The sequence below is a fragment of the Sceloporus occidentalis genome, unplaced genomic scaffold (assembly GCF_023333645.1).
Source record: "Sceloporus occidentalis isolate IW3139 unplaced genomic scaffold, rSceOcc1.0.p SCAF_34, whole genome shotgun sequence".
NCBI classification, from domain to species: domain Eukaryota; kingdom Metazoa; phylum Chordata; class Lepidosauria; order Squamata; family Phrynosomatidae; genus Sceloporus; species Sceloporus occidentalis.
In genome coordinates, this window is record NW_028317014.1 from 9,654,619 (window position 1) to 9,665,427 (window position 10,809).

Consider the following 10,809-nt stretch of genomic DNA (forward strand, 5'->3'; position numbering starts at 1 on the left):
TGCCTTACTGAAGAGTGCAATTTTATTATGATGATGGCTGTATATCATTCCGACTGACACCGTGAGAGCACAGAACCTATTAAAGTAAAGATCTAATCAAGCACAACTATGGCAGTTTGAAGATATTGGCCACCAAGCCCTCAGGCCTTTGATTATCCGACCCGGTCAGAACGTAACAACGCCACAGTATTTACGAAACAGACAAAAGCTTCTTTAGTGGATCGTATTCAGTCCAAGGATGCCATCAGTGTTCTATGTTATACAGAGTCTTTAAAAGAAAATGTCCAACGTATTGAAATAGCGCAGAAAGCCGTAGTTAGCAGAAACATCACGTGTTTACTGGTCCTTTTTATAATGTAGCTATATATATATATATATATACCAACACTCTAACAGACTCTCCGCTATGTGTGGACATGAATAGGATGGCTAAAAAAACCCAAGCATGTCTATTTTAGTTAATTTGCACAAAGACAGACTTCTTATTTCGAAACATTTACAACTTGAAAAATGACACATTCTACTTTTTAGTCTCTTCATAGCATGATATAACCCGTTATTGCCAGAGGCTCTCCATGTAGAGACCGCTCTGTCATTAAAGAGCTAATGTGATTTTTCCATGAATAATCTTCTTTTTTATTCTCAGTACAAAGCATCACTTGTATCGCTTACTTTATTGTCCCTTCCACTGAATATGTTTTATGTTATAGACCGGATACGGATACCCCCAATTTAATTATTTAGAGATATAAAGTTTCCAATTAACACATAAAGCATATCTCCTCGTTATTAGCCCTGCTACTAAATCTATATTATGTAATTATGAATGTTTTATTTCTATATTTTTGGTTAGTATTAATATAATAAATTAAAATAATGTTGATAAAAATAAAGAATTATTTCAAATATAATATTGCCTTAATTATATTTTAAATCTGATATATTATTATTTTAGATATTATTTATACATCATAACATAGTTATACTGATATCATCTTTTCATGTTACAATAAACAATATTTTTATAATTTTTTTAGAATTTTTCTACATTGAAAAAAATATATATAAAAAAATGTAATTTAAGACTTCCTCTAAGGTTCTTGTGGATTAGGCTAACCCTAGCCCCACGGTATATGTTTCCAACACATTCTAGGCAAAGGAGCAGGAAGTACATCTGATGATGTAATAAAAGAAAATGGATCCAAACTAAAAAGAGTGTCATCAGAAAAACCTTTAAATAAAGAATAAAGTGAACTTTAGGGGTTTGCTTCACGTTGAACTTTTGGGTCTATAAATGAACTTTACAAAGTTTACTGTAATAATGCAAATTTCTCATCTATGTTCTTATATTCGTCATCGTAATACAAAATTGTCACCGACATAGCTCAAAGCAAACCTAATTAAGGCAGGAATATCAAACTGAATTCCCCAAAGCAAATGACATCCAGAACAATTAGCCTTAAACAAGATTCTAATGATGTATGTTATGGCAGATGTTTCTGCAGAAAAATGACACAGCTGGAACAGGGGCATTCAACTCCAGATCACAATGTTCCAGAACAGAATGGAACCAGTGTTTAGTCTTGAGAATGCAAAACCCTTATAAAAAAAATCCAAAAATGTTAACTTTTTTTATTTGCTTAATAAAAACAATTTTTTTTTGTCATGGCTGTTGATGTTATGTGACCTGACCATTTCTGCCTTTAGTAGAACATCTAAAAGATATTAATAACAATGAATATGAATTAATATCATTATACTCCTGGAGCTAATAGGTATGGAATTTCAAGTCTGTATTTCTAGTGTAATTAGAAAGTAACCGTGTAGTTACTAAGGGAAAAAACTGAATCTTTTGAGTCTTTATGAAATAAGGAGGCACTTCAATGAACCAAAAGCACTTTTGCTTGTGTTCCAAAATTGTAGCGAGCAGTAACCTATATTAACCTCATCTTACTGACCAAAGAATCGGGTTCTACAGCGTTTTCTCAATGCAAATCCTTATCTACAGCAGCGAACAGCTAAACAAGCTTGCTGTGATCTGAGACGGGCTGTTCAGTATTTATTGTGAAATAATTGTTTAGAATTGGTTGGACAATTCTTCTCGGAACTGTTAGTCAAGACCTTGTATTTACGCGTACTTAAAAATGGATAACTAACTTCCTTCCCTAAATTTTAGGTGGAGGAAAAAAAATGTGAAGAGATTTGTGATCCAACTTTAATGTAAGATGACTGATAATATTATTACTGGGTACTTTGAGAAACTTTGTCTGAACTGTTTTAAAGTCCAGAGGACACGTATTCAAACCCACAAGCACGAAAACTTACAATCACGGCCCAAGCGGTCCGCATGAGTTCACGAAAAGCGATGCTAAAAACCTGTGATGTTCTGAAGTACGTTAGTGACTTCTCCTGGAGATCAGTGCTCTAGTCCAAGTGAATGTGATCTACCTACAGTTCTAGCTGGGTCTCTAACCACAAAGACCAAACACATTAAGATTTATTTTGATGTAGCAAATACAGCTATGTACAGGGCCATCTTTAACACTGGGCAGAAGAGACAGTGGCCCTGGGCCCAATGGTACCCTAGGAGACCCACAGCCGCTGTCCTTTGGGAGCTGTGAACAGGTACAAGGGGTTTACTAAGGCTTAATGCTTCATGCTATTAAAGTCAATGCAGCTGTTGACAAAACGCTCTCCAAAGTTGCTCCTTCTTGGTCCACATGCCACCTGATATTGTGGAGAGCCAGGATATTATAATCATATCCTAGAACCCAGAATCATGTGGTACGCAGAACGTGAGGAATCTCTGGTGGAGAAGTCAGATACGAGTGACTTGAGGGGGCTAAGGATTGTAGGGCCCACTGGAAGAGCATCAGAGGAGCCTTGCTTAGGGTCACATTATTATTAAAAGATGCCCATTACTAAATATGCAAGAGTTTGGAAGACCAGCAGAAAGTAACACCAACATAAGATAACAGTATCTAAAGCAATGACTAGCGTGTCCAGTTGTAAAGATTTAAAGGGCCATGTGAAATGATAATATTATATGCTAGGAAACTTTTATTGCATCACTGCAATATTTTCACATAGCAATTCAGATCATTCTTAAAAATACAGCAGCTACTAATGAATTTGCCTCACTAGGGTTAAGTAGCAGCCAAAAAATCCCAATAATCTACACTTTCTTTTATTCTTAAAAATTCACACCACTTATTAGGCCTTCCATACTCATGTCTGCTGATCCATGTATTCAGGAGACAACACAACAAAACTGTAGGAACATATATAAATATATAAACCACTATTACTATGATGAAAAGAAACTTAACAAACCTACATTTGTCACATTTGCATGAAATGTATTTTGATAATTTTCATTTGTGATTTGTTATGTCCATTCTAATGATCAAATAAATTAGTATAAAATGAATACAATAAAAAAACAACATATCAATTTTTTTTATTCATTGATATATGTATGATTGCGGTGATGCAATATACCGGTAAATCAAATTAATTATGTTTCAATTGTTTAAGTATCTGAAAAACGTTGCACCATAAATACACTTTAAGGAAACAGACTGAATGGCTGAATCATAAATGTAATTATTAAGATTACCTGGTACTTGAGACAGTTTCTTTATTCAGTAAACTTGTTGTCCTCTTCTTCCCGGAGCGGTGAGAATAGACCAAGTTAAAATAGACCGTAGGTTTACTTTAGCATCTTTCCCTTGTGGTGATGGTGAATAGCTAAGGCTCAATTAAATGAAGCTATTACTACAGCCAAGGACTATATACAGAGCTCCAGGCTGCCCAGTGGTTGTTTTTGGCAGCAGCCAATGGTGTATAACAAGGAGGCAGGACAATCCAGACAAGTATGATCAGCACAGGGTGTATTGGGGGAAAAAAAGAGGTCTTCACAATTCTACAAAAACAGTTTATCTGCCAGAGACTTAATAAGGAGGCAATTCTAAAAGAGGTGCTTCTTTTTGGTGCTAAATCTGAAGAATCCATAACAAACCAAACAAACAAACATCAAAAAAGTTATTGAAAGATAAAAAGTTCTCCAAGTATTCTGTAGACTGATGTTTACTGAACAGGCACTTGAATGAGACTAGTAGTTTTTCTCGCAGGCTAGTAGCTTCTTATAAGTTTGTTATATTTTTATATTTAAGCTGAGTTTTTAGTGCTTCTTTTTGATTTATATTGGTGCTGTACAGTGGCCAAGGTTGATATAACAAGTAGCATTACTTAAACATTTTGGAGTTACAGAAACAAAAGGGAAGGGGTGCTCTGCTCAAATGAGCTTACAATCTAGAAGGAAGGTAAGGGTATATTACTAGGCCTGGACTGGCAATCTGGCACACCGGGCACCCAGTGGGCCAGTGTCCATCAGTGCCCCCTATTCATTGTCTTGCAATGTATAGCCATTGGCTGCACTTATGTCATCAGGTGGCCATTGTCCTTAAAGAGCTAGGCTGACAGGTGTGAGGGAGACCAGGTAAGACTGGGTGGTTTACGTAAAATACAAAAAAATGAAGCCCAATATTCAAATTAAATATAAGTATTACACCTTCTGGTGAGGTGGTGCCTAAAAGACACAGGAACAAACTCCCCAAAATGTTCCAAATTAAATACAATCAAAGCCACACAAGTGTCTGTTTGCTGAAAATTACTGTTCACTAAACTACCAACACGATTTGGTTGGTGAAACGAGCTGAAGTAAAGACAGGAATGCTAGTGTATGGTTCAAAATATATAGTGATTGTTGTGGTTTTGATGTCTTGCAAAGCATTGTGAATCCCTGACCCACAGAAAATGTTAAAGTGTAACAGGGCCGATCTTGGTAGAAGGCTTGGAGAGCCTTAAGCAGGGAGGTTGCCCACCGCTGGAGCAGTAGGGTGCGGTTGGGGAGATCATGGATCTCCCTGTAATTGGCCCAAAATGAATGGAGCAAGAGGCCTCTTCATACAGACGTTATGCTTTGGAGCTCTCTTGCACTGCGTGCTGGCGCATAATGCAAATCTCTACAATGCCATATCTTGCTACTCAGCACTGAAGCTGTGCACACTCCCAGGAGGGAGCACTAAACCAGAGGTGAGTTTGAACAGACCTCATTTACTTTGAGTGTAAGTGTATGGTGTTAGAAAGTGTTTTAGTGTAAAGTGTTGCACTTTGTGTTTGTATATAGTGTTAGAGTGTATGAGCCAGGAAGATGGTACACAGAGTGTCATGGAGGGAGCAGATCACTGAGCAGTGAAGAAGCTGCACACAGTAGGGGCAGAGCAATTACTTCCCTCCCTGCAGCGTTATTTGCAGTACAAATCAGTCTGGGGTATATTTGTGATTTTGTTCTGAGAGGAAAACTGTATTTAACATTAAAACACATTGAGGGATATATTTAGGGTCCTTTTTTTTGCCCAGCCGAGAAAACTTAAAGGTAAATATTTAGCTTGGCCAATGGGAGTTCTACAGCGCATGTGCAGGAAGCATACTTAAGTATGCTCCCTCCTTTCAATAGAGGTAACCAAGGTAAGGAACAAAATAACACAGAAAGGCATATTCTAACTCCAGTATTTTAAGAATGCACATACAGATTAGCATGCAGTGATGGAGTCCATGCAAAATCAATTCCAAAATTAATTAAAAAATGTAAAAAAATAAGTACACCGCCCCTTTAAGTATCCTGAAGTCCCCTTACAAGTTTGGTTTTAACCAGTTTAGTCTTTTTAAAAATTAATTTGGAGAAGATAACTGAGTAATTTGATTGTCGGATTTCTCATGGTATCTAAACCATATCTTTCACATGAATGCATTTAAAGTGGACAGCTGTTACCGTGCACCCACTTACACACATTGTGTGGCATGCGCTAATTGATGTCCTGAGTGGATCTACAATTGAAAGGGCTCAGTAAATAGTTTCTATTCATTTACTTTTTGCATAACATTAATAAATGAGCGTGATTGAATGTGCGGTTTGGGATTGGGGTATGTATTAATGAGTGTGGCAACGTGTCGGATTATTAAAAGGGGGAAAACACACACAGACATAAATTGTGTTATTAGCAACCCTATCCGTTGTCAAACTGCTTGTGTTAGTTATTTCATTGTATAGCTGCAACCTATTAAAGTTATATGAATGTTCAAGGGTTAAGTAGTTCTGGAACCTCCTTTATAGAAAATGGCAGTGGTTTCCATGGCCTGCGATTTAGGTTTAGAACGAGTTTTATTATCAAAATCACAAATAGACCGCGGTCTATTGCTATCTGTATCGCTAACCTTAACAGGGTTTTGGAACCCACCTTAACGGGCTGAGGAAGAGTTATTTAAATAATGATCTTCTTAATTGCCAACTGGCAACTGGTAAGCAGGACGAATCGATAATGGGCAGTCAGGTCCTACTCTCGATAATACTCAGTAAAGTGGAAGGGAATAATTGATTGTGGCGGAGATACAACTGCAAGACCTTTTATAATAATATAGGGTGAGATTATTTGTCTACTCAGTCCATTCGCGATGGAGTTGGATGCAAGCAAATGTAATAATAGAGGAAGTGATCAAGACTCAACACCAAACCTACAACCAAATACATTAAAACAAATGACTATATAACAACAACACATAAAGCACCTCCTGCCGACTCATTAGGTATTAAGACAATAGCATACTTGGGAACTCTTAGGGTTTGGCCCTGAGTCTCAGAGTTTTTTTCTACAATCTCAGGGTCTCAGGGTGAAGGGACAGAATTTTAGGATCACACAGTGTGGAGCTAACTCCTTCCTATTCTACACTACTGCTTGAACACAGGTGACTCAATTAAGTTTATCTTTAAATAATGACAAGCTGAGGTTTCCACGAACACTCGAATTAGAGCCAGTTGGGTCGCACGTTTGGCGTCTTAGGATCGGCTTCCAGAAGTTCCCAGTTATGGATAATAGTCAAGTCGCAATATTGAGTTCAAGCTCAGCAGATAAGATTAAAATGATGAGTAATTTAACAGCAAAGATTAAAAATCCATTTTCAATTTATTTTAAAATAGTTTAAAAGAAGGAAGGGTATCGCAGAAGATTATTCCTGCCGCTGCTAGATGTGGCCAGGAGATACAACTGAAATTTCTTTAATTTGCAACAAGAGGTATACATGGCTCTGATACTCCTAAATTTTCATACTATGAGATGAAAAATAAAAATAAAAACTTTTAATTTACAAGTTAATATAAAGAATAATTATTTACGAGTCTAGGTCACATTGAGGGCACTTTTCACAGTTGGGTGTTCTGTTGTTGATCCCATGGTCATTATTAGTTGCGATCTTGTCAACCCCAAGTGCTGCTATTGATATGTGCAGTCTGCATACAATGCATCACTTAGGTTATTCCATACAACTCTAGTGGCCCAGCCTCAAGCTATTGCAGCAGACAGAATTGTCTTCTATTCCTTGACAATATGTGTTTTCAAGAAACTTTTTATATAGCTCTGGATCAATAGATGAACCGGGGACAGTGGCTCCATTCACTCCGGACTGTAGCTCTTTATGAGACATTGTCTGGTCCCCGTCAGCCTTTTTTAAGGTGACCCAATTACCAAGCAAATAAGTGAAATGAATGTTTCGTCGATGAGTCTCCTTCTCAGACATAGCTAGTTAGCCCTATACTTGTTTCTATATTTTTGTTTAATGTCTGGCTCTGATTAGAAACATTTTGAGATTTTATAATAATAGTACAATGAACACTAGATGGTTAGAATGTTAAAATCTCGGTGGGTGTTCTACGCTTTTCATCAGTAGAACAACAATGCGTTTCACTTGGACTTGTGCTTGTTTCCTATGCCATACCTGAGCGAGATTTACACATTTATGTTTGGAAACAGATTCAAATTGATGAGAGACAATAACTAAAATGCAAAATCCAAACTAATTCCAGCTTAATACAGCGACATCTGAACCCCTGAAAGCTTGTATGACAATCCATATCTATAATAAAAATACCAAGAGCTGGCAATCGGTGTTTCTTATATTTAAAACTCTTCACAACAATGATTGTAACAAGAAAATACCTTTGCCATGTAAAGATTGTGTTTATTGCCAAGCATCTGGGAAGGTGTGTTATACCCAGTGGGCCAGCGGCATCAAACTTACCAATATACCATTCCAGGGGCAGATTGTCACCTGCAGTGTGTGGTCGTCAGCGGTTGCACTACCTCGTTTGGCGGATTTTGGCCTTAAAATTCCAGAGTTGCTTAGTCAACCCCAATTCTACTTTTCCTCTTTATAAAGATTTATGACCTCAGTACCACTTTCCATGGATTCTTCTGAGGACATTTCTGTGATGTCATTTATGTTATTAAAATGATACTTAAGTAGAAGGTTAACTTAAGGTTTTATGAGTATGTACGCTGCACGTTCTGTTGTGTTTTAGGATAGAAACCACTGCTTGTTTTGATTGAGTTGAAGTTCATAACCAATTCATGTATAATGTAGCCCACGGAACAGCGCAGCTAAGTGAAAGGGACCTCGACTGGGTGAGGAGGTGGGCTTATAATAGGGTCTAGGGACACTGGTCAGGGTAAGGTGGGGTGGAATAATGGTTGGTTAATAGGAAATAGTGTGTTTTTGGTTTGGTTGGTGGCTTTGTGCTGGTCTGTGGTTCAGAACCTGGTGTGGGAAAGGTGCGTCTCGGTATACTCTTTTCCAATTGGTTTTGTTGTTGGGGTTAATGGTGGTGTTATATGTACGGGAAGGGGGTGATTGGAAAACAATGCATGCAATGTATTACTTTTGGTGGCAATTCTGGCAATGACTTTATTGTGTTACTAATTTGGATTTTTTTCTCTTTCTTCTGTATAGTATGCGTTTATGTGTGTTATATCATTTAAAAAATATATTTTTTTTTTCATTACCTTCTGTTGTAACTACACTACAGAATCTGCTTGTGCTACATAAATAAACAGAATGGATACAATACTTCCATTTTCTCCACTTTTCTAATTTTCAAGGTTTCCGCTTTGTGGCACCTGGTTGTACCGTTTTCCACACTTTTTTGTAACTATTTCAGTGTAATTTATATCTTTTACCTTTTTTTCCCCCTTTGGGCTTCCATAGCTATAAACGCATGTGATGAGCTTAGAGCTTCGATCCCGTGGGGCTCATTATTTCATGAGTAAAATGCCGCTAATTCAGTCTCCAGACATGGGGGTATACAAATTTTTGGTCCATTCGTCTGCTAGGCCCCGACAAAGACTTGTTTATTGGGAGGAAAAGTTTGCCAGTTTGGGCATGTAATTGATTTGTAGTAAACATTTCTCAGCTATTTTAGATTTCGTAAAAGCTTTACTTTTTACTTATTCTTATGTAAGGAATTGCAGTCTGCTTTTGTTTTTATTTGTTTATTAATTAATTTAAAATTGTGTATGGTCTGCACTTTTTTACTTCAACGTTTCCCAATCTTGGATGTTTATTTTTTTGGTGACATTACTTTTAGAATATGAACTATATTTATATATATATATATATATATATATATATATATATATATATATAAAATATAAATGTATTTTCTTTTTTCTGATACCCTAAATATTATTAGACAGAACAAGTCGTTCTTTGGGTAGAGAGGGTGGTTGAATGTTCTAGGATCAAATGCTCTAAGATCAAACGATTCTTGAAGATGTTAGCACAAGTCATTGCCATAGCTGAAGCTCATTGGAGCGTGTAGCTTGAATATTTTATATTTGCTCATGGTCCTTTCCTGATCGCTGGCTTGTTTTGAATTTGCATCAACCAATACAGTTAAGTTAAAAAAAAATAACATAATGAATATATTTACGCGTCAGCTATTGGGATGAAAGTAAATATGCAAGATTGGATAAAAAGCCATTCCGAAAGAATTGACATTGAGAGTTGTGTGAAAAGAAAAAAATCTATGATACCTTTAATTTAATAATTCATATTTGAATTAGAATTTTTTTATGATGTAGCATAGGGGTAGCATGGTGGCCCCTTATTTTAGCTATAGCCTATCCGGCACCGAAAGGATTAAATTGTCACTATTATACTGTGCGCATGTGCTTTCTTTAGCTTTCCGTTAAATTAACTTAGACATGCTTTGCGTAGTCTAGACAACTTTTTGATACTATAAAATGTTTATGTAAAATGGACCAATTCAAGACACACAAATACTCTGCATATCCATTAAATTGCTTATTAGAAGCTGTTTCCTATTGATTACAATAATGCTGTTTTTTAGCGGTCACACTAGAATCCTCAAACGATATTTAGGGATGAGTTAGGGAAGTGAATCACAAACCATGTATTTCCACCAGTTGACTAATTAAGCTTCAGATGGCTCGTCTTCTTTCCACAGTCAGTTTTTACCAGCCGAGGACATTGCTAATCGTTAGTGAGAAAATGTTAAAGTTCTTGTTAAGGTCTAGATAATGAACATGAATCCGAGCTTATATGTTCTGCCAAAAGTATTCAAAGATAACATGACACAGAGATTAATATAAGAAACACAGGGCGTGTGCGCTATAAACACCAAGGGGGTTCCAAATTCATAACTAATTCGCCAGTATCTTTGGGGTTAATAGGGGTCTCTGAAATAGTCCATTTTAATTGCATGCGGGACAAGAGGGGTATGTTTAGTAAATGACTTTATCTTTGAATACTTCCTGCCATGATTGTTTTATTTATTGCCAAGGAGTATGTGCTCATGTTTACACTGGGATGAGAGGACCTATCTTTTCAAAATATTGGAGTTTGAACTCCTCTGTCTCCTGCTCAGCGGGACTATTGACTCTGTGAGAATCCTTC